This window comes from Schistocerca americana, chromosome 5 (assembly GCF_021461395.2).
Source record: "Schistocerca americana isolate TAMUIC-IGC-003095 chromosome 5, iqSchAmer2.1, whole genome shotgun sequence".
NCBI lineage: Eukaryota > Metazoa > Arthropoda > Insecta > Orthoptera > Acrididae > Schistocerca > Schistocerca americana.
In genome coordinates, this window is record NC_060123.1 from 196,341,260 (window position 1) to 196,347,154 (window position 5,895).

The 5,895-nt window shown below is 40.2% G+C and overlaps 2 non-coding genes across 2 annotated transcripts; one reads left to right on the top strand and one right to left on the bottom strand.

Moving 5' to 3' along the window:
* Positions 1–5,166: 5,166 nt before the first annotated feature.
* On the bottom strand, positions 5,167–5,241 carry Trnas-cga. Its single transcript has one exon. It is a non-coding gene; the product is annotated as a tRNA-Ser (tRNA).
* Positions 5,242–5,582: 341 nt separating this feature from the next.
* On the top strand, positions 5,583–5,657 carry Trnas-cga. The gene has a single exon. It is a non-coding gene; the product is annotated as a tRNA-Ser (tRNA).
* The last annotated feature ends 238 nt before the right edge of the window (positions 5,658–5,895 follow it).

The following is a 5,895-nucleotide window of genomic DNA, read 5'->3' on the forward strand; positions in this document are numbered from 1 at the left end:
ATTGTAGTATGTGATTCAACTCACTAATGTCATCTTTAGTGCCTTTGATTAAAATTATATCATCTACATATCTGTAGTAGTAGATGATATTTTTGAGGAGGTGGTGATTGGAATTCAAGATTTTGTCTTCTAGGTTACTAATAAATATTTATGCTAACAATCCGGAAAGATCTGAGCCCATTTCCAGACCATCTGTTTGTTTGTAGATTTTATTGTTAAATTTAAAATAGTTGTGTGAAAGTGTGAATTCAAGCAGGTCCATTAGTTCTTTAATGTGAGTTGAAGGGATTTTTTTGTGTTTATGTAGGTTGGCATTAATTATTTGTAGTGTGGTATCTATTGGCACGGTGACTGTTAACAGTAAACTTGTTGTTTCATTTAATGTCAGTAACAGTCACGGTAAAGCCTAACCTAAAAATGTTCGCATTTAAAGTGAATGAGTGAAGTTGTGGTCTTCAGTCTGAAGAATCACTTGATGCAGTTCTCCATGTGAGTCTCTCCTGTACACGTGCAACCTACATTCATTTGAACCTGGTTAGTGACCTCAAGATTTGGTCTCACTCTATACCCACCCTCACATTTTCTTTCATGACTAATTGACGATTCTTTGATGCCTCACAACGTATCCTATGAACGATCCTTTCTTGTATTGAAGCTGTATCACGAATTTCTTTTTCCACACCTTGACTCAGTATCTCCACATTAGTTATTCGATCATCCTATTCTTCCATAACACCACACTTCAAAAACCTCTATTCTCTTCTTGTTTGCGCTGATTATAGTTCATCTATCACTCTCGTATTATGCAACATTCCAACACAAATGTTTCACAAAAGACTTCCTAAAAACTAAATTTATGTACTGTGTCGATAAATTTCTCTTTTTCAGAAAAGCTTTCCATTCTAACCCCAGACTATTTAACATCCTCTCTACTTCAACTATCTTGGGGTATTTTGCTACTCAAATAACAAAACTTACCTAAGACTTTTAGTGCGTCATTTCCTAATCCAATACCCTTAGCTTCACCCCATTTTATTTGACTTAATTCCACTATCCTTACTATACTTTTATTGATGTTCATGTTAGAAACTCTTTTCAAGACATTATCCACTCCATACATTTGTTCAGTGAAGCTCTTTTCTGTCTCTGACAGAATTACTAAGTCATCAGCAAACTTCAAAAATTTGTGAGTATGTGTGTGTGTGGGTGAGTGTGAGTGTTTGTGTGTATGTGTGTGTGTGTGTGTGTGTGTGTTTGTGTGTGTAGATATTGACAGCTTGCAAGGGGCGAAGGGGCGTGTAACAGCAGCTACTTTTATTTCGATTAATAATAGCCCGCAGATTTACTGATTCATCTAATACTACTTATGTAGCCACATCCGTTAACTTCAGTGACCTGCGTGATTAACAGGCATTAATGTTGGTTCATATAGGAGAACCAGCCGTTGAATCATGACATAAAATCTCCTAAATTGTGTCTCATACAGTGCTATAATTACTCAGGTACATCATAGGTATATGGGAATACTGCCTGCAAAGTGTCTAGCGAATACAGGAAGTAGTAAAGAAGTGATAAATTTAAACGTCGATACTGATGTGGCAGTTATACTGCATGAACAGCGAAATTATAGTAAGCAATAAACTTTTCATCATTTTATGTAGATTGTCAGCAAATAAATGTTATTATAAATAAGTTAAGGTGTTCTTTCCGAAAAACTCACAGATCTGCACACGCAAAGATCTTAACCCCTAAAGTAATCAATGTTACTGATACATAACCAATCTAAAAGAAGAAGGAAAGACTCATCTGACAATTTCTAACCCCGCAAAAGTAAAATAAACCATCTACATACGATCATGAGCAAGTTATTGTTTCCAACAAAAGTTAAACCACTTTTCATGAAGATAGGGAAATACGGAAACGAAATCTTACTTCTCAAACGCTTTCCAGGCCTATTTTAGTCCACTCCAGGTACTGACCTCATCTGCAACTATCGTAACTGCGTCAATCGTACCAGTTTCTGCCAACTGAGATAAAGAGTAGTGACTTGCGTGCTTGTTTGTACTGGCACATGCAATAAACACTTCAGTTGTGTTCTCCAGTTGCACGCGCCACAGTGTCTCCAAACGAAATCACTTTCAGACCGTAATAATCAGTCACAGGGTACGGCGTACAGTCAGTCAAATTGCTTCAAAAACTATAAACTCTGTGGTTGAATGATAAACGTGATTTTCAAGAAGAAGTGAATACTCGACGCTGACAACTTTAGGCAGTACCAATACGCTCAGTAACTGTGACCAAAATTTTAGATAGATTTCCCAAAATAGTTTTTCATTAATTCAGATGAAATGCGAACTGAACAGACAAACGTTGACTACAAAACGTAAACTCCACCAGGAGACTTGGAGGAGCATGAGTCCTATTCATGGAAAGATTAACGAAAACAAAAAGTTGGTCAACGGTCCGAGTTGATGTTCTGTAACAAATTTGCACATGCTTAGAAACAGCACCCATTCTATGTTATTATTTATTTTCCACGCGTTTCAAATACGCAAATCGACTAGACAAAGGCTGAGTACAACCCAGTCTATAAATCATGAGACGCACAGGATATAGTTTCACGACGTCTTCTCCTCTCCAGAATGTTCATCTCAGGTCTGATGATTCTCTACTTACAGCAAATAACGAAGATAATTTACAAGGTTTACGTCAGCAATTTATTAAAACAGCTAAACAATATAACAAGCAACTCTCATCTAAGAAAATAAGAATATGATACTATGAAAAACACCTCGACATTTGTAAATTAGATGTAGGAGCTGTGTCAGCTGAACAAGTAATGAGCTTTAATTGTCTAGGGACTGTTGTCGCCTGCTGTCAAAAGTTAGACATGGAAGTAAAAGATCAAGTGACAAAGGCCGAATGTGAGCAGAATGCTGTATGGAGTAACAAATTTATGACATCTGAAGGGAAAATAAAAATATGTAAAGAATGGTGCGTCCTGTCAGAAACTAGAGAAGAATCGAAAAAGATAAAATAAAAGTTAACGGCAGTGGAAATAAAGGTACTAAGACAGACCCAACTTGTAAACATGTGGAACAAAAGAACAAATGTATCGGTAAGGGAACAGTGTAGAATACGAGATATAAATAAATGGATGAAGACAAGAAAAGGAAATTGGAGGGATCACGTGGAAAGGATGAACCCCAAACCTAAAATGTGTGAATGTGGGCGACAGCAAGAAAGCAATCATATGAACGAAGTTATGCGTCAGCATTTGGTCCAGTACACCCACGGAACATAAAAATAGTGGCAACCATAGTCAGCAGCAGATGAAGAGGAGAAGGACAAAGAACTTATTGCAAACATAGTTATAGTAGTGCGTATACGCAATGCAGTTCACATGGATTCTAAAAAAAATATATATGAAAATTCGTAAAGCAGTTCTGTAAGAACCCCAGCTTAAAACCCGTATCACACTGTCAAAGTTCTTTGACAGCTATTTTATAAAAATAGGAGCATGATCTAACATTTATGAAAGATATCATAAAGTACTTAGTATGCCGTCAAAAGATGTATAAGGCGTGCTACTATAAAAGATATAAGGCCAAAGATCTTTTACGGTGTAATAATGGCCTTACACATGTGGCGCAACTTGAGCCAGCAGTAGACCACAAAAGTTATTATTAACAGCTACTTCACAAGTCGTAGCATTAATCAGGGGTTGAAATAAAGGAAATTTTAACTGTTCATTCGTCGAAAGTTGCATGGGTTTCAGAAGGAGAGACTTGTTGATTAGCTGCACAATAATTTTCTCTCTAACAGCAGTTAAAAACAGCAAATTATAACTGAGGAGATTTCTGCGTGCAGAAGGCGAAAATTGATCTTATATTCCTCTACGGTTCGAGCTATGCTGCAATGGAGCCTTCTCACCCAACCAGCTGTGGCTCTGAATCTATGACGATCAAGTTGACTGCCCAGCATCCTATGAACAAGTGCTGTGAAACGATTCAACCTCCGTGTGGCCGGAAAGCATTCTGTCTTTCACTTTGCTCAAAACGCCAACAGCCGTGTATAACCCAAAACAATCGCACAGACCTCACTCAAGAGTCATTACTTAGTGCAGGCAGCATGCTATTATATGTCGACCAGTTTCCCAACTTCATGTTTCTTCGGACACGGCCGGACGTCATTGAAAAATGTTCGATTACGGTGGGCATGTGAAACTTCACTGCCTGGAAAAATACATACCCGCAAGGACGAAGGCCATATCATTGGCAAATCTTATATTTGGTAGTTCATCATCGTAGGAGTATTTGGTAGCTCATTCAATGCTAATGAAACACACATGCCACAGTAAAGTGTGCCGACAGAGTAGCATCAGTACACATCGTACTCCATCCTGGAGGGAACGCAGGCGTGTTCTGTTGCATGCAAACGATCATTATGGCAACCTGCGACAGACTGTGCAAAATATCTGATACTTTTGGTTACAACTTGGCTAATAGAACGGAGCATACCATAGTCCGCTCAGTTCGTGACCTCATCTGAAGGAATCAACATTATAGTGTAGAAGAAACGTGATAGTTATACTTCCTAATAGACTTGTTCATTTAAATGTGGAACATTGTACTGTAGGAGAACAGTGTTAAATCTGTGCCTCAAATGGTAATAGCCACTAACAGCGTGGCAGCTTACTAAGCGCCGGCCGGAGAGGCCGAGCGGTTCCAGGCGCTACGGTCGCAGGTTCGAATCCTGTCTCGGGCATGGATGTGTGTGATGTCCTTAGGTTAGTTAGGTTTAAGTAGTTCTAAGTTCTAGGGGACTGATGACCTCCGCTGTTAAGTCCCATAGTGCCCAGAGCCATTTGAGCCATTTGAACTTAATAAGCAATCGTGTGTTAAATTTATGTAAATATTTTATTAACTTACGTAGTCAAGTATTTCAAGTGTCCTTGTTTAATTTACCACCTCTTTGGACAATGAGAGAACATACAGATGTGGCTGGACGATTGTAAAAATTGGTTTAAATGGCTCTGAACACTATGGGACTTAACTGCTGAAGTCATCAGTCCCCTATAAGTTAGAACTACTTAAACCTAGAATGAGATTTTCACTCTGCAGCGGAGTGTGTGCTGATATGAAACTTCCTGGCAGATTAAAACTGTGCGCCCGACCGAGACTCGAACTCGGGACCTTTGCCTTTCGCGGGCAAGTGCTCTACCAACTGAGCTACCGAAGCACGACTCACTCCCGCTACTCACAGCTTTACTTCTGCCAGTACCTCGTCTCCTACCTTCCAAACTTTACAGAAGCTCTCCTGCGAACCTTGCAGAACTAGCACTCCTGAAAGAAAGGATATTGCGGAGACATGGCTTAGCCACAGCCTGGGGGATGTTTCCAGAATGAGATTTTCACTCTGCAGCGGAGTGTGCGCTGATATGAAACTTCCTGGCAGATTAAAACTGTGCGCCCGACCGAGACTCGAGTCTGCAAGGTTCGCAGGAGAACTTCCGTAAAGTTTGGAAGGTAGGAGACGAGGTACTGGCAGAAGTAAAGCTGTGAGTACCGGGCGTGAGTCGTGCTTCGGTAGCTCAGTTGGTAGAGCACTTGTCCGCGAAAGGCAAAGGTCCCGAGTTCGAGTCTCGGTCGGGCGCACAGTTTTAATCTGCCAGGATGTTACTTAAACCTAACTAGCCTAAGAACATCACACACATCCATGCCCGTTGCAGGATTCGAACCTGCGACCGAAGCGTTTGCGCGGTTCCAGACTGAAGCGCCTAGAACCGCTCGGTCACATCGGCCGGCAGGTTAGCTTTCATCAGGTGATGAATGCGCATGATCTAGTTGTAAGTGAGCCAAGGAAATAAAAACGCTTTTGGCAGTAGCGGGGTGT